The following is a 26758-nucleotide window of genomic DNA, read 5'->3' on the forward strand; positions in this document are numbered from 1 at the left end:
TGATGCCGTCGGCCAGGCCCGTAGTCAGTGAACCTAAATGCGATTAGAGCATCCCGTGCACGCTGGCCCTGGCACACTCATTGTGCGGCCTCCTGTGTCTGCCTGGGCCCCATGCCCTGCCCATCCTGGCCCTGCCCCGCATTCTCTTCATTGTCCTGGCATTCATCCCCCTCGTCCAGCATGTCACCCCACTGCTGCACAATGTTGTGGAGGACACAGCAGGTCGCCGCAATGTGGGCGATTCTCTTCGCGCGACACTACAGGGCCCCTCCAGAGTGGTCCAGGCACCAGAATTACATCTTCAGGATGCCGATGCGCCACTCGATCACGGTTCTGGCCACTGCATGGACATCATTGTAGTGGGTCTCTGCATCAATTTGTTGCCTCCAGATAGACGTCATCAGCCATGACCACATTGGATAACCCCTGTCGCCCAGGAGCCAATCCCTGACCCGGTGGAGTGCCTTCAAGATGTTGTGAACCATCGAGTGTGCCAGGATAAAGGCGTCATGCACACTACCCAGGAACTGGCATGATGTGCATCTCATGGTCACAGACCAGCTGCATGTTCATGGAGTGCAACCCCTTTCAGTTTGTGAAGACCACCCCCTCATGAGCCGATGCACGTAGGGGGACCTGCATCCCTTCAATCACCCCCTCGACCTGGGGCATCCCAGCAATGGCAGCAAGCCTCACTGACCGGGCAACCTGGTGGTCCAGGTCCACATTGAAACTGATATATTGTGCCAACCAGGCATCCAGGGCCTCCATTTCGGCATCATTGCACTTGTGCACTGAAGTCTGTGAGATCCCTGACAGGTCCCAACTCGGCGCCTGGAACAACCCTGTGACGAAGACATTCAGGGCGACCATCACATTGACAGCCACTGGGAATGTGTGTCCTCCTCTATACTCCCATGGTTCCACGTGGGCCCTGATCCGGAAGATATGCCGTACGGTCTCCCTGCTCGGCCAGAGTCTTCGAAGGCATGCCCGGTTCGGCAAGTCCTTGAATTACACACACGAGGCCAAATGCGGCGCTGCCTTCCCACCTCCTCTTTGGCCTGTTGGGCAGCCACTCTCAATCCTCACCGGTTGGCTCCTGTGCCTCTGGGCGAAGCTCTGCTGCTGCAGGACATTCCCCGAGCAGCTCCTGCTCATGCGTCCTCAGTGCATCCCCCAGGGCTATGGCGGCTGGGATAAAGACCACCATTCCTGGTTGGATTCCAATATCCATTGTCTGCAGAGGGTGATAGGCAGACATGTTAGCATTGTGCGCACCCCCATGATTAACCAGATCCAACGGGCTACATGGTGGCATCGGCCTGCACAGCTGTCCCTGCCCCCTGCATTCCTCCCTACCCCCTCCTCCCCTATGCCCACACCCACCTACGGCGATTTCCTCTGACACTCTGCCCTCCGCACTGCACCCCAGGCCCCGTTGGTGGCTGGCACCATGGGGGCCTTTGGCCCCGGCACCCATCCCTGCCGGCAGGAGTACCAGTGGCTGGTGCCACCCATGCCAGAGGCATATTCTGCAGCCTCCATCCGGCACCTTCCTCTACGGGCCATTATCAGGTGCTGCCCAGTTGTGGGTGGCATTCCATTGGGCGCCCGGCGCCAACCTTGACATTCGACTGAAGCATGATTCTCCGCCCAACCTTGTTTCCGGACTCCGTGGTCGGCCCACGGAGAATCCCACCCAAGTATTTCTCTCTGCGCAAATTGCTTCACAATCCATGAGAAGGGAAAAGGATTTGTGCAGCACATTTATCGCTTACAGCAATAATATCAAGCCTTGTTCTGGATATAAATATTTGCAATATTCGATGCTGAAACTCAATACTTCCATATGATTTTTTGCTGTGGAGGGGAGGAGTGAAAAGGAGTGAACAAAAAGCAGTCATTTACAATGAAATATTGTTACAGAAGGAAATATGTCAGAGACCAAGAACTTTATGCCTCCATATTGTGCAGAAAAATCTCATCATAGTTCTGTGACTTTTGAAGGTTAGTGTTCCATTTCATAGTTAAGCAATAAATGATGCCTTTTCTGTTTTCTTCTGTTTAAAATCAAGTTCTCCAAGATCTGAAGCATTAAAGCTTCAGTGCAACATTATACCTTGTCATCCGGGTGACATTGCTGAGACATTGGGCATGACTTAATAGAAAACAGAGTCCCGTTTTGGGTGTATTTTGTGAGGTGGTTTCTGGCGCTTGCAGTGCCGAGAACGACCCGCTATCAAATGAGATTTGGCTTCTTTTTCAGGCCTCGGCGAGGAACGCTACTGCTGAGGCCGCACTTAGACTAATTTCCTGCACTAACAAGCTCAGCTCGTTTTGGGGTTGGTGGGGCTTTGTGGGGATGGAAGTGGCGGTGTGGGGAGGGGGTGGTTTGGAAGCTGTATCACATATGCAATAGGGACACTGCAACTCAGCGGGGATTCACTTGGTTCACCAATGCCCACCTCCGCCTAGGCGACAGCCTTCTCCTCAGGTCCACCATTGGGGCAGACGGGCAGGGACAAAGGTCGCTCCGGAATGGGCATGCACGATCCAGTAGATGGCATGGAGGAGCCGTGTGTGGTTTCCTCCCCCAGCGGACCACCCCACAACGCTGACTCTCCTCCCATGGCGGTCCATCCCAGCCGATGGTGCCTCCCCCTCTTAGTTGCCCCCCCAATCCCCTCTGAGCACAGAATGGGCAAGCCCAATGCCCCGGGCTGATTGTCTGTGAGCGAATATGGCTACTCACCTCCTCGACTCCCGGCAGAAACGCTTCCGCCAGGTTCACATTTATAAAAAGGAGTACTAATCGGCACCTGTATGACCACTTGCTGGAGATGCCACTGGATCACGGGAGGCCGCTGGATATGGGGTGGCTCTTGTTAATTGTATGGAAATAGGGCTTAAGTGCTGATTATTGGTTTCTCGCCTCACTACAGCGGGATCCCGATTTCCCCTACGGGAGCGGGCCGGTTGAATCTCAAATAGTTTGCCGCCCGGCGGGGTTCTTGTTTTTGGCCTCTCCCGCTATTCACCGGCCATGTCGCTCTCTCACTCGAGCGAAACAAGGCCATTGGATCATGCCCAGAGACTGTGAACAAGGTACTGACTACAACAAATAAACACTGCGGCTGTTAATCTGAGAACAACTGCCATAGTAGTGCTTGGAAGTCATTATAAACCAGAGAATACAATAAGACAGCCTCAAGGGTAAATATGTACTAACATTGAAGACAGCAGGTAAAGCATCAAGAATATGGGGTGTCTTTGTAGAAACATCAGAATACATTTATATTTAGCCAATGATTTGGGAACAGGAGCTACATTAAAACAGCACATGTAGATATTAAAGGATTGGTGGTTGGTTCAGCTCAGTTGGCTGGACAGCCGGTTTGTGATGCAGGGCTGTTATGTGTCAGGGTTTAGCGAATCCCAAAGTGTATCATGGAGTTCACCTGACCCACAACTTTTAATAGATTGTGGTATGGGGAGCACACGGCCCACTCTACAGGTGTGGTGCTGCAGACATCTAACAGCATTTGTTAAAGCAAAACGATGTTTATTCTATGAACTCAAGTTAACCTTTTTTAAAACATTCAGTGAACATCTTAGCAACCATCAATTCAAATACAACCCACAAAGAATAGTCAGAATAGAGTGGATAGTCAGAGGCTTTTCCCCAGGGTAGAGGGGTCAATTACTAGGGGGCATAGGTTTAAGGTGAGAGGGGCAAGGTTTAGAGGAGATGTACGAGGCAAGTTTTTTACGCAGAGGGTAGTGGGTGCCTGGAACTCGCTACCGGAGGTGGTGGTGGAAGCAGGGACGATAGTGACATTTAAGGGGCATCTTGACAAATATATGAATAGGATGGGAATAGAAGGATACGGACCCAGGAAGTGTAGAAGATTGTAGTTTAGTCGGGCAGCATGGTCGGCACGGGCTTGGAGGGCCGAAGGGCCTGTTCCTGTGCTGTACATTTCTTTGTGCTTTGTTCTTTGAATACAACACTAAGTAATCCTTAATAAATTCCCAAACAACATCCAGCAGACAAAAGACCCTTTTAACACAAAGATCAGGGGCGGGATTCTCCGACCCCCTGCCGGGCCAGAGAATCGCGGGGGGGGAGGGGGGCGGGGTGAATCGCCCTGACACAGGCTGGCGGATTCTCCGGCGGCGGTTTTTCGGCGGGGGTGGGAATCGCATCGCGCCGGCCGAGGGCCGTTGGCAGTGGCCCCCCCCAGCGATTCTCCGCTTCGCAATGGGCTGAGTGGCCGCCCGTTTTCAGCAGGTCCCACCGCCGTAAATCAGACCAGGTCCGTACCGGCGGGACTTGGCTCTGCGGGCGGCCTGCCGAGTCCTCGGGGGAGGCGCAGGGGGATCTGGCCCTGGGGGGGGGGGGGGGGCGCATGGTGGCCTGGCCCGCAATCGGGGCCCACCGATCCTTGGGCGGCCTGTGCCGTGGGGGCACTCTTTCCCTCCACGTCAGCCGCTGTAATGGTCCGCCATGGCCGGCACGGAGAAGAACCACCCTGCGCATACGCTGGGATGACGCCAGTACACACTGGCACTCTCACACATGTGCCAAGTCGCGCCGGCCGGCGTAGGCCCTTCACCGCCGGTTGGCGCGGCGCCAAACCCGCCTGCAATGGCGTAGCCCCTGAAGGTGCGGAGGATTCCCGCCCCAGGTTTAAATGCACTACTGAGAACAGTTATCACTCTGAATTCTCGAAATGATCAAGAGATAGTCTTTACGTGGCAGCGAGAACAACAGTACACCTGCTTTGGCTGGCTTCAGCTCCAACACTGAAACAAAACTAAAAAAATCACAACACACCCAAGCCTTTCTCAAAGTGAAACTAAAAAGCAGAGCCAGAGCTCAGCTCCACCCACACTCTGACATCACTGCAGTAACATGAGCAGCTAACCATTTCTCAAAAGTGACATTCTCATGACAGGTGGTTGGTTTAACTCAGTTGGCTGGACAGCTGGTTTGTGATGCAGGGCTGACAGCATGGGTTCAATTCCTATACTGGCTGAGGTAATTCATGGACGCCCCACCTTTCCCTTCAACTGAGGTGTGGTGATTCTCAGGTTAAATCACCACCAGTCAGTCTCCCCTGCAAAGGCGAAAGCTAATGGTCATTTGGGACTAAAGCTGTTTTACACTCATTTAATTTTCTCATTGAAAAGAAATACAGAACGATATTTTTCAAATTCTGCAATCGTTTTTTTTTTGCTATTATGTTTCACTATTGATTTATTTCCTACAACATTCAACCTTGTCCTGATAGAAGCCTATTTTTCTTCTTTAAATGCGGGGAGTTTATATGTAAATATGTGACCCTGCAGAATAAGAAATAATTAGGCACAACTTCATAATAGAAAGCTAATTCAGTTCCAGGTTTGCATTTTTATGCGGTGTTTAACCTCAAAGTACCTCAAAATACAACTAATTACATTATGATATTGTTCTCCTCAAGGTCAATTGGAGGATATGCTTTTTTAAAATAACACATCTAAGATGTGACACGGTGAAACACACAATGCATTGCATAGTACAATTAATCTCTTGTGCAGAAAATAGGAGACCACAGAAAATGATTTTAAAAAGCAAACACTTTTCCTGCGTCCATCTCTCTTGTTCTTTCTTGCTTTACTTCTTTCCTATGTTTTACAGTTCTCTGTTTGTCTTTCACTCTTTATTCTTCCGATAATGGGTGGGATTCTCTGCTCCTGAGGCTAAGTGTTGACGCCGTAGTAAATGCCGTCGCGTTTCTCGACGGCGTCAACTTGGCCTCAGGAGCAGCAATTCTGACCCCTACAGGGGGCCAGCACGGCACTGGAGCAACCCACGCTGCTCCAGCTGCCGATCCCGGCGTCAGATGCGTGCCGCGAGTCTGTGCATGCGCAGTGGGGCCGGCGCCAAAGCGCACATGCGCAGTGGCTCCCTTCTCCGCGTCAGCCCCGACGCAACATGGCGTAGGGCTACAGGGACCGGCGCAGAACAAAAGAGGCCCCCAGCCAAGAGGGGGATTTTCTCCCAATCTAATAATTGGTCCATGACTATTCCAATGAACTCATGGTGTTGGATTCAGAGAACCTCCTTCTGAGTGGGGCAAATTAGGCAGGGCCACTAGACTTTAAGTCACAGTTCTTTGTATGAGCTCGTGGGGTAGAACTTCCATCTTACCCCCCGACAAGAGCCAATGGCAGAGGCGGGGAGAGGAGCATGCGATCCGTAAATTGAGCATTCTCACTCATTGGCTCTCATTGGACCCGCTGTGGTATAAACGTTAGGAAGGTCTGGTCTAACCACGTGTACATTCTTGGAATTAGGGACTCCCTTCTACTGGTTGGGACGATGACGTGTACAGCATTAGGTGTGATTCTGATTTGCATCCCATGGATTTACTAAGTTTAATTTGGACCTCTGATTCTTCTCTTAAACTGAGGAAACAACACAATCCATGCAGGAGGTTAGCATGTGGATCAAACAGTGGAAGGCAATCTGAGACGATGGAACATGAAACGAGAAAATAGCTGATGGAGGGTTGAGATGTGAAGGGAATGTGGCTTGGTGTTGGGAGCATTAGGCACAGTGGGGGGAAGGGGGGGGGAGGGGAGCAGTGATAGGGTGGGTGTTGGGTACAGGGTTCGTATTAGGGAATGGTTATAGGTCAAGGGAAAATGTCAAAAAATGCTCTGTTGCGTTTAAACCAATGAAATAGGACCAAGTATGTTTTCACTTACATATTGTTGATCAGTGAAAGAACAACAGCGTGGATAAAAGAAATGAAGGTAAAAGAATGATAGAAGCAGGTACTAGTTCAGCATTAAAGGAGTCCATTCAATCCTTTGTGTCGGAAGCAGGGACAATCTAATTAGTTTCATTCATATCCTTTCTCCCCAAACTTGCAAATTCCTTTCCTTCAAGTATTTATCCAATTCCATTTTGAAGATTACAATTAGAGCAGTATCTACAACACTTTGGGTGGAATTTTAACGAAAAGTGGCAGTATCGGTCAGAAAGACGGTGCGAATCTCACCGATGGATTTCTCTCGCAATTCTGAGCCTCTTAAAGAAAAGTTATTTGCCCTACGTGAATCCTGCCACGCTCTTGGCGCTCTCCCATTGATTTTCTCACCCCGGGGAAACTTAATCCACAGAAACGTCCCCCCAACACTCCCCAGCACTTGTTCCAGATCCATTCGAGGGGATGGCATTCCAGAAAGCAGCCCACCATCAAGGTGACTACCCCTGCCTGTGAGGGCATTGCAGTCAGTAAGTGCCAGCTCCCTGCAGAACAGAACAGGGCAGCAGTGCCATAAAAACATGAATGACTTTCTTTGTGTGGCCAGGTTAAATATGCTACCTCCAGTCTCTCATTGCATCCCCTCATCCACCCCTCATACCTCCAAACTGGTTTCTCACCCAGTCACCTCGCGGGTTGCCCACATGTCATAGGCCATGAGGCGCTTTTGCCCCACTGATCCCCCCTGTCCCCACTCCCCAAGCACCTTGGTGTCCCCCTGTCCCAACTCTGCTCCTCACATACCCACTACCTCTCCAGTCCCATGCATGCCACTCCTCAACCATCTGACCTGGCAGGACTCCAGCCTACACTCTCCCCACCTATATCCCCACAGGGAAAAATTGAACACAACCGATATGAGAGGGCACAGACACTCAGAGTCATGCGGGAGGGCCGAACCCTCACCTCCCCAATGAGGAAGGACCCTTGAGCTGGTCGGGGATAAGCATGAGCATGCCTGTGCAGAGGGCGAAGTGGAGCTGCAAGCAAAAGTGCCTCCTGGGTCCGGTCGCCCACAGCAGATGGAACTGCAAAGAAAGAGTCGCGAGAATCAGGAAGGGATGACAGCATTCATTTGTGTACTGCAAGGCGACTGAAGGAGTCCAGTCACCTTCTGTCTGAGGAGATGGTGCCATTAGTGCAACACAACGAGGTCAACACTGAGACCGCTACGCAGGGCGTGCACCCTATGGCGCTTGATGTCCAGTCCATTGTTCACCTCATGATCTCCATGGCTGATGGCATTATCTCCACGGTGCAGGGTTTCATCTGCATGGGGTAGACACTGGTGGGAATCCACGAGTGCAGTGGACGACAGGGCTTCTGGATCTCACTCCAGCTTCCCCTCATCCCATAGAGGAGCATAGGTGCCCCCCAGAACCCGAAAGGAAGAGGAGAGGCAGGAGCATAGCCTTGGGCCCTCCACCCAGGAGATCCTGGGGGTATCCAGTCCATCTGATGCCCCCCTCCCTGTGACAGATACACCTCCAACCCAAAACACTGAGGAGGGTAGTACTGCAACAGCTATGTTGCTCGAAAGTATGTCCGGACTCTCAAGGTCCAGGCACCCAATTCAATGTTTTGGTTGAATTCTGCCCCTAAACTTAGCATCAGGGTTAGGAAAAGTAAGAAACTGTAGGCACCTCATGGGCAGAGGCACTAGTTAAGATAGGTTTCCACGACAAAAAAGCACATGCAAATAAACATCACTTTGTTCACCAGCTGAACCTCCTATCTTTCATTTCAAGGTACCATGCTCCGTGAAGCCACACGCACACCCATCGCTTCAACGCTGTGCAGTGTGAAAGTGGCATCACTCTCTCTGCCACCTCCCACACTGCTGCTGGCAGCCCTCTTTCCCTCTAGCATCAACGCTCAAGTCTCTCATTGCAGCCACTCTTCTCCAATGATGAGGCGGCCACGGGCTGATGAAATGTAGAGGGGCTGACCCACCTCGGAGATTAGTTGGAGGAACACAATAGAATCCCTGACCTCGAAGGGGGCTGTAGCAGATGGGAGCTCATCCCATGTCGCTAAATCCCACAGGAAGCCCGTCCATTGGCAGGACACGCTCAGCTCTCTGTCAGGCAGGAGTCAGACATATTGCTGAGGAAGAGAGGAGCATCGCTCTGTCCTCAATGCAAGTCATCATCATTCTCCCACCGAGTCCGGCCAATGCCTTTAGTGCCCTGCCCATGGAATCGGGCACCATCATGGAAAACTACCACTGGCATCACGCTAATGCTGAGATAACATTCCCCATGTTAGGAAATCTCCTCACCCCAAGTCCTGCTCATCCCAAACCTAGAGATTGTGAGGGCATCCCAAGTCCAAGGACCCACGTGGGGCCTTGCCATGGCTGGAAGCCCTTCCTCCTCCGTGGGTTGCCCCTTGCCGCCCTCCTCAACTTCCTCCTCATCTGGGGAGATGTGGCGCTCCTCCAACTCTTCCTGTTCCAGCTGGTCTGTCTTTTGCACACCATGTTATGGAGAGTGCAGCAGACCCACTTTTATATGGGACATCCGTTGGGAGCTGAATTGGAGAAGACCCTCTGACCAGTCCAAGCACCGGAACCGCATCTTCAATGATCCAATCATCTGCTCAACTAGCACACACTTTGAAATATGCTACCCGGGAAACAAGCACACACCTGTATGATTTGCATTATGTGGTCAAAGATGATCTGGATGTTGAGGGAGTAGAATCCCTTGTGGTTCATAAATGGTGCCAGTGATGCCAAGGATATTGCAGGGCCATGTGGGTACAGTCTATCACTCCCTCCGCCAGTGATATACCTGTTAAATGGGCAAATCCCTTGGCACTGGCGTCTTGGCTCTCCTGGTCTCGGTCCAAATTAATATACATGTGGACCCTCGCATAAATGAAACCTGTCACCTCCCTAATGCATTTGTGTGTGGCTGACTGGGAGATACCACACAGATCACCGGTGCTGCCGGAACTGAGCCGCTCGTATAGAAGTTCAGAGCGGCGGTGATTTAAGGGCCACGGGCAGTGGGTGTCCTCCCATCCCATGTGGTGCAGCTCTTGCAGGATTGCAAAGGTGATCCACCGTACTCCGGGCCAGGTTCAGTTTTCCCCAGCACTGTGATTCCTACATCTGCAGATCAGAAGACCGACATCAGAAAAAGCTTGGCCAGTCATCTGAAATGGGCTTGTTCGCATTGGTGCTGCTCCCAATACAGCTAAGGGCCTAGGCTCCCCCTCCTCAGAAGGGCCCTGGTCCTGGCCGCGTGCGGCGACATATCTCTGACTCTGCTACTGTTCTATTGCAAATAGTAGAAACCCCAACCCGAGAGACTCCATGGTTCTCCAGAATCATTCACTGAAAAGAGAAGAAAGCCAAAGTGAGTCAAGGTGAGGATTCCTGACCTGTCCCTCAACCCTTTACTCTTTTGGGACATCTAGCCATGTGCTTCCCCATACGCGAGTGCCTCGTCACTAAGCCCCACACCCTACCTCCCGCACACTGGCATATCCCACACATGTCCCTCACAACTCCACCTGGACTACGCGCCTGAAACACTTGAGAGTATCACTGGCACATTCCTCCCGGCCAATCCTTGTGTTCGGTGACAGGGCTCTTGAGTGGGTGCATGGAACCTGCATCTGCATCGTCATGGGACAACTCAAAGATGCCCCCTGTCATGATCTATAATGTGATGAGCAATGGTAAACTTCACCATGAAGCATGCATTTGGGTTCACATCAGTGTATCTGTGTGATGTAAACTCTTCTATCAGCTTTGGGGTTCACTGCTTTGGACTCATTGGTGGTAGTGAACTTTTGCTCTGCAGATTTCATTGGCACAACTGACTTGTCAATGAAAGGTGAAATAGCATGTCACACAAATGACTGCCTCGTCTGACAGGTGAGGGAGGCACAACTGATTAGAGTGAAGCCTGCAATTAGCAGGGCAAGCACATATCTATGGGGCACCCTCACTCTCCCATTGCACAACCTTACACAATAATTACTGACTGACAAACTCCCCAGACAAATGGAATTGAAATTCAATAGAACTTAACCCCTCAGAGTGCTGCATAAGTGCAGGGCTTTACTCACAATTCAGTTGTGGTTCCCAAAATTAGAGGGTCTACATTCTTCATGAGGCAGGGATGCAACACAGTCCTGGGAACCCCACTCTGCCCATTCAGTCTGCCTCTCAGTCTGTTCCTCAGGGCTGACCCTCAGTGTTCATCTCCTGTCAACAACTTTCCAGTTCCCACTAAGGACAGGCTCTCCCTCTGTGGTGATTTGGCACAAGCCCAGCAAGAAGGATACAGGAAGCGATGCCTGCATGCCAGCCTCCAGAACCCTTCAAAGCAAGGGGTGCCCTGAAGTGAATGGAAGGTAAGGCCTGTTGGCAACCCCTCCCCATGAGATTGAGTGACTGAACCCCAGCCCCTGCCCCGAGTTGAACTTATCTGTGTCCCCTCTGGTGCACCCTGAGCAGTGAAGACCCGAGAAAAACATGGCTGCCTGAGTGCTCACCTCTGTTATCCACTCCGGTGGTGATGCTGCCAGCATCATGCCTTTGTAGAGCTGTAACATCACGCCGACGCCCTGTGAATATGTCGTGAGGGGGGAAAATCTGGAGAGAGTGCTCACTAATGACATGCTAATATATTAAAATGATATTCCCAGGCTGTCGCAGTACGATTTGCACTTCTCCACTGGAGGTGGGCAGGGATGGAAATTGTAAAACGTAACCACGCTGGAGAGAATCGCGTTTTTCGATTCTCTGAATATTGAACCCTTGCCGTTTTCTCCCGAACAGAGAGTGCGGGCCCAAAATTGCTTTTGATCAGGAAGTGCATTCCAAGTCCTACTCATTTGCTGTGTAAAATAATGGGCGGGATTCTCCATTGTCTGATGCCGATTTCGTAATCGGCGATCGGGCGGAGAACTGATTCCGACGCCGGAATCGGGTCCGGCACCGGTTTGACCCCGGTTTGCGAATCTCCGGCCCTCCAAACCGGCATCATCATGATGCTAGCCGCGTGCAATCGTAATGCCGTTGATGCCTCATTGGCCTGCTCACTCGTGATGCTCCGCCCCCGATGGGCTGAGTTCCCGACGACGTTATCCTCACAGAAATCATAAACCCGGCATGGCGGCTGCGGACTCTGTCCAGCGCCGCCACACTTGGCTGAGATCCGTGCCGCTGGTCGGGGGGGGCTTCAGCGAGGGCTGGTGAGACTGGTGGGGGGTGGGCTGTGGAATCGCAGTTTGCACAGCCGGAATCATGTTACACAGCGCGACTGCTGCAGGTCGTCAGCCGTGCGCGTGCGTGGCCTGGGATTCGGCCATTCTGAGCCATTTTCGGCGCGGGACGTGGGAGGTTTGGTCGGCGCTGGTGCTAGCCCCTCACCGGTACCGATTTTTTTTGCGTAGACCTCCCGCAGATTCATAGCCGCAGGATAGGACAGTCCCGCCCATTGTGTTACTCCAGTTGCCTCTGCTTCTTTAGCCAATCATCTTTAAGCTGTCCCCTCATGTTATTGACCTTTCATCAGCAGTTTGTTTTTAGTAATCTTTCTAAACCCGTAATGATTTTAATCACCTCTATCATATGTCTTTTGAGCCTTCTCTGCTCTGAAAAGAAAAAAAGGTAACTTCTCCAGTCTATCCATATAACTGTAATCCCTCATGCCTGGAATTTTCATAGTAAATCTCTTCCATCTCCAATGCCTTCACTTCTTCTCTAATATATGGTGCCAGAATGGGCACAATACTCCAACAAACATAGGAGTTGAATTTATTTGCTTTGCACAGTTCTTGTTCATGACTCTTACCTGTGTCGTGTTGGGTGTTCTGGTCTACAAACAGGTCAACACGGTTGGAGATGGTGTGACTCTATTTTATTAACAGCTCAACTGTAATAACATACTGTAAGCTTGGGTACGTGCATTACCAGCTTATCTGTGGACCCTGTCCTATCACTATCCACGTGAGGCACTCAGCACATGGTGAATGTCTGAGAGGCAGGCTGTGAGCTCTGTGCTCTGAGCTGGCTGCTGCTAGAATGAGCGGGAACTCTGGTGTCCCCTGTCTTTATAGTGCGTGTGCTCTCACTGGTGATTGGCTGCGATGTTGTGTATGCTGGTTGGTCCCACTGCATGTCCATCAGTGTGTCAGTGTGTGTGTGATTGTACCATGATATGCTGATGTATATCATGACAACCTGTGAAAGTGAAATTGAGGAATTTCATTGGTTCATTTTGTGTATGTTGGTGGCTCCATCTGTTCCATCCTCTCAGATTGCCTTTCACTCCCTGATCCACAGGCAAACCTCCAGCATGGATTGTGTGGTTCACTACCTTGTGCTGTTTTCTCAGTTTAAGTAAAGAATCAGAGGCAAATTGAAACCTAGAAAATCCCTGAGTTGTGATCTGGAATCACACCCAACACGGTTCAGATCATGGCCCCAGCCCTAGGATGGAGTCCACTTCCAACAATGTACAGGTGGGGCTGAATTTTCCGGTCTGGGGAATAAGTGCTCGCATCAGCGGAGAATCATGACTGATCTCTGCTAGTACTAGGAGTGGCGCCCAGGTGTGATTTCCTCTCCTTTTCCTGGCAAATTTATGGATGGAAGAGAGCACGTGGGATTCCGCTCAAAATGGCGGCCAATGACAAGGTCTGGCAGCTGCCCCCACCCCACCCCCTCCACTGCCTAGTAGGGGCATCCGCCCCGCTCCCACCACCACCATGGGAATAACGGGACAGCCGCCCCACAATACACATGCATGACCTAACCCCCCCCCCCCCCCCACCAACCCTCCCCGCCTCCACATCAGGTCCCAACCATCAGACATGCCCATCAAATCCACCCAACAGACCCTCATCTGAGATCTACATCATACACCCCCCATCAGACACCCCCATCAGACCCCCCAACAGCCAACTCCATCAGAGACCCCAACATACACCCCCATCAGAGACCTCCATCAGAGAACTCCATCATATAACCCCCATCAGAGACCCCAAGAGACACCCCCATCAGAGACCCCCATCGCCCCCCCTCTTGAAATCAGAAGAGCAGTCCAGGCAGTACAGTGAAAAATATTGCATTTTAACTTATCCTTTCTTAACATCTGCTGCCTCAGACAAAAGTGTTTGAAGCAGCAGCTGTTATAAGTGTCAGAAGCATTCTCCAAAACAAAGTACATGTCAAAGGGCTTCAAATCCCTTGACAGCCTTTGAAATCCAAATTTTTCCATGCATTTCACATAGCAACACATTGCATTGGCCAGTGATTGACAGTTTATTACTCCAGAGACAACGGCTTGGTTGATCGTTGATCTATCTTTCCCTTCATGCTTGAATGCATCTCAAGTACCTTGCTTGGATGCTAACCACAATGTTTATAAACACTCTTGCTATGATTGACAGTGCCTCACCACATCATAAGCATCTAAGTGCTGTCTGCTGTGCAAAAGACTCTGATGGGGGAGTCTGATGGGGGTGGTCTGATGGGGTGTCTAATGAGGGGCTGCGGGGTCATGGGGGTGTCAGGTGGGGTCTGTATTTGCATTTTTGGGGGTCAGGGTCCTTCCGATGGACTTTGTGGGCACCTGCATTATTCACTGACACCCTTGACCCGTTAGGGTCATGCTTGCAAAAACTTGCACCAATCCCTGCCAGTGCGAATCCCAGCTCAGAGGGCTGGAGCATCACAGGGCGCTTCCAACCTGTTAATCAGATGCAGATGTATGCCAATGACCGATTTACACCCTCCTGCCGCGAGGGGTTTATATCTCGCCACTGGTGGCGGACCGGAGAATCAGGGGGGGATTGGTACCCTGCCGATTTTACGGCCGACACTCCATTCTCCGCCGGATCAGGAAACCTGCTACCGGCAGCTCGCATTGGAGAATCCATCCCGTGATAAACCAGACCTTCCTAATTTTAAAGTTACGGTGGGTCCCAACTGAGAGCCAATAAGTGGGAATGTCCAATATATGGAATGCCTTCATCTGTTGACCCTTGTAGGAGGTATGTTGTGCTTCCAGCCAACCATGAGTTCATACAAAGAACTGTGACTTAAAGTCAGTGTCTCGTGTCCCATTCAGAGGCAGGTTCTCCGTGACCATAGTGTGGGTATAGTCGTGGACTAATTATCAATGAAGGTATCCCAATAAAGTGGAAGAGATAAAGAGGAGGGACAACAAAGAAACGCACATAAAGAGTGCAACGTAGCAAAATGTAGATAACTGCTGCACGGTGGCACAGCGGTTAGCACTGCTGCCTCACAGCGCCAGGGACACGGGCTCAATTCTGGCCTTGGGTCACTGTCTGTGTCGAGTTTATACATTCTCCCTGTGTCTGAGTGGGTTTCCTCCGAGTACTCCAGTTTCCTCCCACAGTCCAAAGATGTGCAGGCTGGATGCATTGGTAATGATTAATTCCCCCTTAGTGTCTAAGGATGTGCAGGTCAGGTAATGGGGTTACGGGGGATAGGAGGGAGTGGGCAAGGGTAGAGTGTTCATTCGAAGGGTCACTGCAGACTCGATGGGCTGAATGGCCTCCTTCTGCACTGTAGGGATTCTATGAAAGATAACTTTGCAGATAGCAGTTTTCTGAGTATGGAAACTTTTTATGTGATGTTTACAAGTGGCAAGAGAATGCTGAAGATGCAAAGAAAAGACTGCATTTTGTTATAAACACAAATCAAGTAATTTGGGACATAGCCAAGTAACAAAGGGTAATTTTAATCACCTAGTACCAAGACAAATATTATTTTCTTGTATTTTAATTCTACTGCTAATTAAACTTATTAGAAGAAAAAGCTATATTGAAATTTCTGTTCTTAAAAGTCATACTGTGCTGTACTGTGTTAATGTGCCAGGGAGAGATAAATCATCATCAGGCTCGAGTTCAGGACATCCATGTGCTTCTCTGAGCAGCCTGAGAGCAGTTAACCTGCCAGCTCTCTGAATGAAGAAATATTGCTTTGGGGGTTAGGGGGTGAATGAAGAGATAAATAGGTCAAAGAAATCTCGGTGTTGGCTTGGCTCCACAATGCCTAAAATAACCGAAAGTCAACTACTTGATGCCATTGTATAAAAGAAAAAGACTTGCTCTCAGAGGGCTGGAGCATCACGGGGTGCTTCCAGCCTGTTAATCAAATGCAAATGGGCACATCATAAGAAGAACAGAAATAAACCACTTGGCCCATCAAATGCATTTTTTGTAATTAATTCATGGGATGTGGGAGTCACAGGCTGTGCCAGCATTTATTACCCATATTATGGGCCAGGGTTTAGAGAGCCCCAAAGTGTATCATGGAATTCACCTGACCCACAACTTTGAATCGATTGTCGTTCGGGGAAACACACAGGCCTACCCTGCAGATGTGATGCACCAGAAATCTACAGTACTTTAAATTAAAACAATGTTTATTTATGAAACCAGTTAAAACTTTATAAACCCTCAGTAAACATCTTAACAACTATCAACACCAATAAATCCCCCAAAGAATACAGTACTCTCTAAGTAACTCTTAATCTTTCCATGCAACATCCATTAGACAAAAAGAACCCTCTTTACAGAAACACATCAGGTTTAAATTCTCTACTGAGAGCAGATATCACTCTGAATTCACCAAATGATCTAGAGATAGTCATTATATGGCAGAGAAATCAAAATTACACATTCTTTGGCTGGCTGCAGCTCCAACACGAAAACGAAACAAAAAAACACAGACACACCAAAGCTTTTCCTCAAAGTGAAACTAAAAAGCAGAGCCAGAGCTCAGCTCCACCCACACTCTGACACCACTGCAGCCACTTGAGCAGACAAACATTCCTTAAAATGACATTCCCATGACTCCCATCCCTAATTGCCCTTGAGGGGGCAGTTAAAAGTCAACCGCGTTGCTGTGGGTCTGGAGTCACATGTAGGTCAGACCGGGTAAGGACGGCAGATTTCTTTCCCAGAAGGACATTAGTGAACCAGATGGGTTTTTACGCCAATCAACAATGCTTTCATGGTCATCATTGGACTTTTAATTCCAGATTTTTATTGAATTCAAAATTTCACTATCTGTAGTGGCGGGATTTGAACCTGGATTCCCAGAGCATGGGTCTCTGGTTTACTAGTCCAGTGACAATACCAATACACCATTCCCAAGAGCAGTACTATTCCCCAATTCAATCCCCGTAGTCCAGCAAAGTGATTTCCCTCAAAGTGCCCATCTAATTTCTTTTTAAAACCATTAGTCAAACCTGCTTCCATCGCCTCAAAGGCAGCAAATCATTATCCAGGTCATTACCTCTCGCGGTGCACAAAAGTTCTTCCTCATATAGCCACCTGCATCTCCTGCCCAAAACCTTAAATCTGTTTTCCCCCTCCTCATTTGTATCACCAGCTAATGAGAAGCTTTTCCACTTCTACCTCATTGAGACCTGTTATAATCTTATACATTTCTATCAAATCGCCCCTCAATCTCCTCAGCTCCAAAGAGGACAACCCCACTTTCTCAAATCTAACCTTGTAGCTAAAATCCCCCCATTCCTGGAACCATTCTGGTACATCTCCTCTGCCTCTTTTCCAGGACCCTCACTTTCTTCTTCAAGTGTGGGGACCCCAGAACTTGACATAATCCTTCAGTAGTGACCTAACGAGATGATTTGGCGTAACTTCCCTGCTTTTTGTACTCAATACGACTATTTATGAATTCCATGATCCCATATACTTTCCTAATTACTCTCAGGATCCCAGCATTCCCTAAAGCACTTTGCAATCAATGAAGTACTTTCAAAATTTAGTGTATAATGATAGTTCCAGCAATGAATTGTAAGAGAATAATAACTAGATTTACCATAGCAGAAAATAACTGTGCAGTCACATCCAGGAGCTCCTTGCTTGCTTGCAACCTTTACCTTCAGAGACTGACTGATTGGTTTGGATCTAACTGGTTATCTTATTGCTAGTGTAAAGGGGAGGCTTTTCAATTCACTTACTCAGACTGATATGTTGTATCACAGTAATGTTGGAAATCATAGCAGCCATTCTGTGCCAGCAATGCTTCACAGAAACATCATGGAGTGAATCACCAAGCTGCTTTTGATGAAATTGATCAAAGAAGAAAGTTAATCATTCTCTTTGTTTGGCACAGTGCATAACCACTTTAAAAAAGTATTTGGACAAATACTTGACAGATTTAAAAGGTTATGGGGCAGGGCAGGAGAATGTGACTAAAAGGGTCCTCCGGAAAGTTAGTACAAGCATTCTGATGGGGCTGCATAAGACAATAAGACATAGGAGTGGAATCAGGCCATTCGGCCCATTGAGTCTGCTCTGCCATTCAACCATGGCTGATATGTTTCTCATCCCCATTGTCCTGCTTTCTCCTCATAACCCCAGATCCCCTTAACTCCTTTGGTTGAGGTGGAAGCTACCAGATTTAAAATAAAACCTTGCATAGAAGATCTCCTCAAAATAAACATCTCTGGTGCACAATAACCTTTGGTAAACCACATGGTTTACAGTTCCTGAATAGATTTTTTTAAAAATTATATAAAACACCCTTGCTCTTGTTTTTCCTGGAGTCCCCTAGGTGGCGCAAGAGAGCAGGTATAGTGTGTTGGAAAAGAAGATTTAAATAAAATGACTCTCTCCTCCTGTCAGTAAATTGCTTTAGAGCTGTGATTTATAACCAGTGAAGTCCACTCCGGGCCTTTCAGTAACAGAATTCTCTTATTGCGATAAATATTTCAGTCAGGGCAGCCAAATAAATTCTTGGAAGTTGATACAGAGAATGGAGAAAGTACAACAGCACCATGTGCAAGGTTAATTTTTAAAAGGTAAGCTTATTGATCTTGTAAAATTGGAACATTTGAAATCCACAATTGTAATGACGGTGCTAAAAAATGATAGCGACAGCAGGGCACTGTTGGAGGCAAATACTGCCATGTTACAGGAACCCAAGGCAAAAGGTCTTGTTTGGACCAACACAGAAAATTAAGTCAAGTAAACGTCACTGAATCCACAGGCACCTCAGACTGGTGAGTTTACCAAATCTAGGTCACAATGCAGAATCATTTCTCTCTGTCAAAACTCCTTGATCTTGGCTGCTGCTGGTATCTCTCTTCTTGTGTCAGAATTTCCTTCAACATCTTTCAATAATCCTAAAAACCTTTACCCAGTTTTGTCCTGATTCAGTCCCTCTACACTACAGCCTAAAGTACAAAGGCAGAGGCAAACTGTGCACATGGCAAAGTCCATTGAACAGCAAGCAAGAGACTAATTAATAAAGGATGGGATAAAAACAGCAGAGAGAAAGGAGCTTAGTCCTGAAAACCTTAGTCCTGATCATTTGGGTAGAGATAAACAACAACAAGGGACAGAAACAACTGGTGGGAGCAGTTTATAGAACACCCAAATAACAGATGGAGTGTGAGGCTAAGTAAAAACTGGAAAATATAGGTGCATGTAAGAAGGGTAATAGAATAACCATGGGGGACTTTATTCCTCAGATAGAGTGGCGATAGTGGTGTAGTGGTAGTGTCGCTTGACTAATAATCCAGAGGCCCAGACTAACGCTCTGGAGACATGCATTCAAATCCCACCTTCGGAGCAGGTGTAATTTCAATTCAATCAAGAATGAAAAACTTAGGCGCGATTTAATGCCATGTGGCGCCCTTCGCCGTTCCGTGTGCGGAGGTTAGATCGATGGAAGCCCAAATTCGGATCCGTGCCAAGCGCTAATCGGTTTGTGATCGAACCGGCCCTCTCCCATTAGTGGGTTCATAATCCCGCACAAACATTTTTATTTTTTATTTTTTTAAAGTTAAAATACCCAATTACATATTTTTTTCCATCAAGGGGCAATTTAACGTGGCCAATCCACCTACCCTGCACATCTTTGGGTTGTGGGGGGTGAAACCCATGCAAACACGGGGAGAATGTGCAAACTCCACACGGACAGTGACCCAGAGCCGGGATCGAACCTGGGACCTCGGCGCCGTGAGGCTGCAGGGCTAACCCACTGCGCCACCATGCTGCCTTGATCCCGCCCAAACATGGCAAGAAATCAATAATCATCAAATAAGGGCAATCTCTATATCATTAACAATACGGACGCCCTATCTACTGGCCTCCCAGGATCAAACCGGTTCCCCAGCGAAAGGTCACGTTAGGCATTCCTTTTTAAAAACGGGAACCTAGCGCAATGACTGCTGAGGGGTTCGGAGGAGGTGAGTAGCCATCTTAGTTTGGGGGCATGCAGCCCAGGGCCGCTAGGAGATGGGGGAGTCCCCAGGGGGACGGGCTTGGTCGGGAGGCTGGGCGCCATTGGCCAGAGGTCGGCCTTCAGCTGGGGGGAAGGGTCAGGGGCTCGGTGCCTGCACGTCTCTCAGGCCATCCCCCAAATTGTGGATAGCCAAAACAGGGTGTCATGTGAGAGTACCCTTTAAGAAATGGGTGTTTCAGAAATGTACCTTTAAGAAATGGAGCTGCTCATGTTGCTGGAGTGATGTCAGAGTGTGGGTGGAGCTGAGCTCTACTTCTGCTTTTTTAGTTTCAGTTTGAGAAAGGCTTGGGTGTGTCTGTGAGCTGCACTGCTGTAGATCTCTGCCATCCAAAAACTATCTATGGATCATTTGGTGAATTCAGAAGAAGTATAAATGCTTTCAGTCTTGAATGTAAACCCTGATGTGCTCCTGTTTGGAGGTTTGTTAAGTCTTTTGGATGTTAAAAGGACAGCATACAGATTACTTCGTGTTGTATTTTTTGGGGTGTATATTTGATTTACTGGTTGCTAAGATATTCACTGTTTGTTTTAAAAAGGTTAACTTGAGTTCATAGAATAAACATTGTTTTGTTTTAAAAACCACTGGTCCATTTTGTGCTATACCATACCTGGAGAGTGAGCCGTGTGCTCCCCATACCATAATCTATTAAAAGTTGTGGGTCAGGTAAACTCCATGATACACTTTGGGATTCTCTAAACCCTGATCCATAACACGGGGCAACCACAGTTGCTGCCTGTCTGTCCCACCAACCACTTCCAGGACAGGGCCCTGTTCATGGTTATATGCTGAAGGTCACTTTAACTCCCTCTGACTGTGAGCAGCCTCTGGCTGCACAGCTGTAGGCTTTTGCTAATAAGGAATTGGCATTATTAGTTATGTGAGCACTTCACAGCTGTAAGTTGTGTTTGCTGCTTGCTCCTGCTGTTGGTTGCAAAGCCTGGAGGCTGCTGTTGCTGTTTCCTTCTATTTCTGTAGCCGGAAAGAAGGTAAATTTTTACTTCGCTACCTGATCGTGGAACATCGGGGTCAGGATGACGTATGAGTCCAGAAGGCAATCCTGTTTGAAGCAAGAAGATGCTGGTGTGCGACATTGATCCAAATGGGCCACCTGATGGCGCAGTTGAAGAAATGCTTTTGCAGATTGCTGATACTTTTGTTGCTGGTGTGCTGAGTGCTGCACGTGAGTGGCACGTCACTGCGGGAGTCAAGGATGTTCAACTGCACCTTGAGCGACAGTGGAATATGTGGATGCCGGGATTTGGTTCCAGTGAGATTGGGCCATGTGGGAGGGCCTGCACAGCTGGTAGCTCCTGGACAGAGAATGGGACTGATACGTGGAATAAGTCACACATTGATGGACAGATCATCTCTACAACAAAGTTCTGGACATGATAACACATTCTCAGGCTTATCCTCCATTTCTATAGTTTTATATTGGTACCAGTACGGCATTTCCTTTTTATTCAAAGGTTAGTGTGATATGTGGAATGTTACCTAGTTGGTTTTTAAATAATTTTACTATTAATCGTTTAATAGATTAAATATTCTCAAGTGGCTTCTCATGGGGACACGTGCCACGTCTCAGACGATGATCATTGCATCGCATTTCGATCAAAATGTGAAGCCTGAACACTTTAACTGAATCCTGGAGGTGTCAGCACCACTTAGGCAGCAGCCAACAATCATACACTCAAGAGCTGGGCCTCAGTACTGGGGATTACCCTGCAATCAGAGGGTGAGTGTGTGGATCAGGGTGGGGGTAAGGGGGGGGGGGTACCTGGGCACGGTCCCTTGAATCTTCCCAGCAGAGGTATGGGGTCTAGGGGCTCCTGATATGGCCGGGGATGAGAGTGCAGAGCGAGGTCCCCCAGCACAACTGGTTCGGTGGTTCGCACTCTGAGAGAAGGCGGAAAACGTAAGGGTGCGGTAGGCTTGGGGGAGTCGAGGGTCCAGGAGTGGAAGCACAAACTGATTATTGGTATCTCTCCTTCCCCAATTCCTTACAGATATAACAATATGGATGTTATTGTTGACAGTGCTGGTGGCAGCCCAGGCAGCCAGATGCCGAGAAGGTGGCAGCAGCGTCTACGCAGGCTTGAGGCGGCACCCCATGTGCAGGGAGCCGTCGCACAGCTGGCCGCCCATCAGGCCGAGGAGTAACCCAGAGGGGATGCCCGCGATGGTCCAAGGTGTACAAACTTGGGTGGTCGCTCGAGGAGATGACAGACAGCGTGGGCCACAGGTGGCTTTCTCTCAGCAAGGAGACGCTGTGGTACCTGTGCCATATCCTCGCAGACTTGGCACCCCGTGGAGGAGGAGGATACTCGCTACCAGTGGCCGTGAAGGCCACTGCAGCCCTGAACTTTTATGCTACAGGTTCATTCCAGGGCTCGAGCGGGGACTTGTGTGGCATCTCTCAAGCCACAGCCCACAAATGCATCCGTGAGGTCACCAGAAAATCTTTGAGCTGGACCAAGCCCATCACAATGCCTGGGCACCAGGATTCTCTGACATTGCCGGGATGCCCCAAGCCCAGGGGATAATTGATGGCACACATGTCACCTTGCGCGCGATGGGGCAACAGGGAGTGCCCTTCATTAACCGGAAGGGAGTTGCACTCCGTAAATGTTTAAATTGTGCACGACCATTGCCTCTGGATCATGCACGTACGCGCATGTTTCCCAGGGAGCATACAAGGCAGCTTCATCCCGGGACACTCTGAAATCCCCGGCATCTTTGATAACCACCCTAGGATGATAGGTTGGCTCTTGGGGGAAAAGGGGTAACCACGGAGGCCCTGGCTAATGATGCCAGTGCGGAGGTCAGAGACCGAGGCTGAGACCAAATATAATGAGGCCCATGCTGCCACCCGTGGTATCATTGAGCAGTGCATCAGACTGCTGAAAGTGCGGTTCTGATCCAAGGACCGCTCTGGTGGTGCACTGCTGTACACCCCCCAGAAGGTCTCCTACTTTATGGTGGTCTGCTGTGTCCTCCGCAATCTGACGCAGCAGCGGGGCGAGGTGCTGAAGGAGGAGGAGGGACATGCAGCCTCGTCTGAAGAAGATGTGATGGGCCTGAACCAGGAGTGAGTCGTGAGTGGAGGACCGGGGAGGATCCGTGGGAACAGACAGGAGGAAGGACAGGCTGTGGTGGTGGCGGCGAGAGTCCAGCATGTCCAGACGGCAAGGGAGGCCCTCATCCTCACCCGCTTTTCAGAGGATGGGGCTTTGTCTATCATCTCATCACCCTAATCTCCGACCCCTATCTGCACCCCCCCCCCCCCCACCCCCCCCCCCCCCCCCCCCCCCACCCCCGGCCATCCAGTCCTCAACCTTCCCTCATATCCCCCCTTTCCGATCACACTGTCCAACCTTCCCAGGGTCTGTGTAGCATCACTCCAGGGTGATGCGCCTGTGTTGGCACTGTCAGCGGGTCAATATGTAAGACAGGAGAGTGATCATAACCCACTATGAGGTTAGCTCTGGTGTTCCTCAGTTTATGCCAGAGTCTGACACCTATCTTTCTGCTGACAGCGCATTCACACCCATCACCTGCACATCATGTGCATAGGTAGCTCCTGATTTAGGATCACTGTGCCTAAGGGGCAGGGAGTGGGAGGGAGCAGAGGGCAACAGGGGGTGAGGGTGTAGGCTAGCCGACCGTAAAGAAAAATGTGACAGAAGCTTTGCATGTATCAGTGCAACATGTTTTAATTGTGCACTTTCCAAAACCCTCATTGTCCCTAACTACCGATGGAGACCCCCGCCCCTCCCCTCCAGTAACCTACTCTGTGATAGAACATCGAAGAGTACAGCACAGTACAGGCCCTTCAGCCCATGATGTTGTGCCGACCATTTATCCTAATCTAAGATCAATCTATCCTACATCCCTTCAATTTACTGCTGTCCATGTGCCTGTCCAAGAGTCTCTTAAATATCTCAAATGACTCTGACTCCACCACTTTCACTGTTAGTGCATTCCACGCACCCACCACTCTGTGTAAAGAACCTACCTCTGACATTTCCCCTATACCTTCCTCCAATCACCTTAAAATTATGTCCCATCTTGACAGCCATTTCCTCCCTGGGGAAAAGTCTCTGGGTATCCACTCTATCCATGCCTCTCATCACCTTGTACACCTCTATCAAGTCACCTTTCTTCCTTCTTTACTCCAGTGAGAAAAGCCCTAGCTCCCTCAACCTTTCTTCATAAGACATGCCTTCCAATCCAGGCAGCATCCTGGTAAATCTCTTCTGCACCCTCTCCAAAGCATCCACATCCTTCCTATAATGAGGCGACCAGAACTGGACTCAATATTCCAAGTGTGGTCTAACCAGGGGTTTATAAAGCTACAGCAAAACCTCGTGGCTCTGAAACTCAATCCCCCTATTAATGAAAGCCAACACACCAGAGGTCTTCTTAACAACCCTATCACCTTGGGTGGCAACTTTGAGGGATCTATGCATGTGGACCCCAAGATCCCTCTGTTCCTCCACACTTCTAAGAATCCTGCCTTTAACCCTGTATTCAGCATTCAGGTTCGACCTTCCAAAATGAATCACTTCACATTTATCAAGGTTGAACTCCATCTGCCACTTCGCAGCCCAGCTCTGCATCCTGTCAATGTCGTGTTGTAACCTGCAACAGCCCGTGACACTATCTACAACACCGCCAACTTTTGTGTCATCGGCAAACCTACTAGCCCACCCTGTCACTTCCTCATCCAAGTCATTTATAAAAACCACAAAGGCAGAGGTCCCAGAACAGATCCCTACGGGACACCACTGGTCACCGACCTCCAGGCAGAATACTTTCCATCCACTACCACGCGCTGTCTTCTTTCAGCCAGCCAATTCTGTATCCAGACAGCCACATTTCCCTGTATCCCATGCCCCCTGACTTTCTGAATGAGCCTATTATGGGGTACCTTATCAAATGCCTTACTGAAATCCATGTACACCACACTGCCTTACCTTCATCAATGTGTCTCGTCACATCCTGAAATAATTCAATGAGACTTATGAGGCATGACCTGCCCCTCACAAAGCCATGCTGACTATCTTCAATCAAACTATGTTTTTCTAAATAATCATAAATCCTATCTCCAAAAATCCTTTTCAATATTTTTCTCAACCACAGACGTAAGACTGACTGGACTGTAATTCCCAGGGATTTCCCTATTCCCTTTCTTAAACAGGGGAACCAGATTCGCTCCCTCCAATCATCCGATACTCCTCCAGTGGAGAGTGAGGACACAAAGATCATCGCCAACGGCGCAGCAATCTCCTCCCTCACTTCCTGTAGTAACCTTGGGTATATCCCATCTGGCCCAGGGGACTTATCGATCCTGATGCTTTTCAAACTTTCCAGCACCTCGTCCTTCTTAATATCAACCTGTTCAAGCCTATTAACCTGGTTCACACTGTTCTCACAAGCAACAAGGTCCCTCCCTCAAGTGAATACTGAAGCAAAATACTCATTTTGGGCCTCCCCTATCTCCTCAAACTCTTGGCACAAGATCCCTCCACTATCCCTGATCGGCCCTACTCTCACTCTGATCATCCTCTTATTTCTCATGTGTGTAAAACGCCTTGGGATTTTCCCTAATCCTTCCCGCCAGGGCATTTTCATGCCCCCTTCTAGCTCTCTTAAGTCCATTTTTGAGTTCCTCCCTGGCTACGTTGTAACCCTCTAGAGCCGTGCCAGATCCTTGCTTCCTCAACCTTACTTAAGCTTCCTTCTTCCTCTTGACTAGAAGCTTCACTTCTCATGTCATCCAGGTTCCTTCACCTTACCATTCCTTCCTTGTCTCAGTGGGACAAAACTATCGAGCACTCGCAGTACAAAGAACAAAGAAATGTACAGCACAGGAACAGGCCCTTCGGCCCTCCAAGCCCGTGCCGACCATGCTGCCCGACTAAATTACAATCTTCAACACTTCCTGGGTCCGTATCCCTCTATTCCCATCCTATTCATGTGTTTGTCAAGATGCCACTTAAATGTCACTATCGTCCCTGCTTCCACCACCTCCTCCGGTAGCGAGTTCCAGGCACCCACTACCCTCTGTGTAAAAAACTTGCCTCGTACATCTACTCTAAACCTTGCCCCTCTCACCTTAAACATATGCCCCCTAGTAATTGACCCCTCTACCCTGGGGAAAAGTCTCTGACTATCCACTCTGTTTATGCCCCTCATAATTTTGTAGACCTCTATCAGGTCGCCCCTCATCCTCCGTCGTTCCAGTGAGAACAAACCGAGTTTATTCAACCGCTCCTCATAGCTAATGCCCTCCATACCAGGCAACATTCTGGTAAATCTCTTCTGCACCCTCTCTAAAGCCTCCACATCCTTCTGGTAGTGTGGCGACCAGAATTGAATACTATACTCCAAGTGTGGCCTAACTAAGGTTCTATACAGCTTCAACATGACTTGCCAATTCTTATACTTAATGCCCCGGCCAATGAAGGCAAGCATGCCGTATGCCTTCTTGACTACCTTCTCCACCTGTGTTGCCCCTTTCAGTAACCTGTGGACCTGTACTCCTAGATCTCTCTGACTTTCAATACTCTTGAGGGTTCTACCATTCACTGTATATGCTCCTTAAACAACCCCCACATTACTGTTGTGCATTTCCCTGAGAACATCTGTTCCCAACTT

The sequence above is a fragment of the Scyliorhinus torazame genome, chromosome 18 (genome assembly GCF_047496885.1).
Source record: "Scyliorhinus torazame isolate Kashiwa2021f chromosome 18, sScyTor2.1, whole genome shotgun sequence".
In the NCBI taxonomy this organism is placed as follows: Eukaryota; Metazoa; Chordata; class Chondrichthyes; order Carcharhiniformes; family Scyliorhinidae; genus Scyliorhinus; species Scyliorhinus torazame.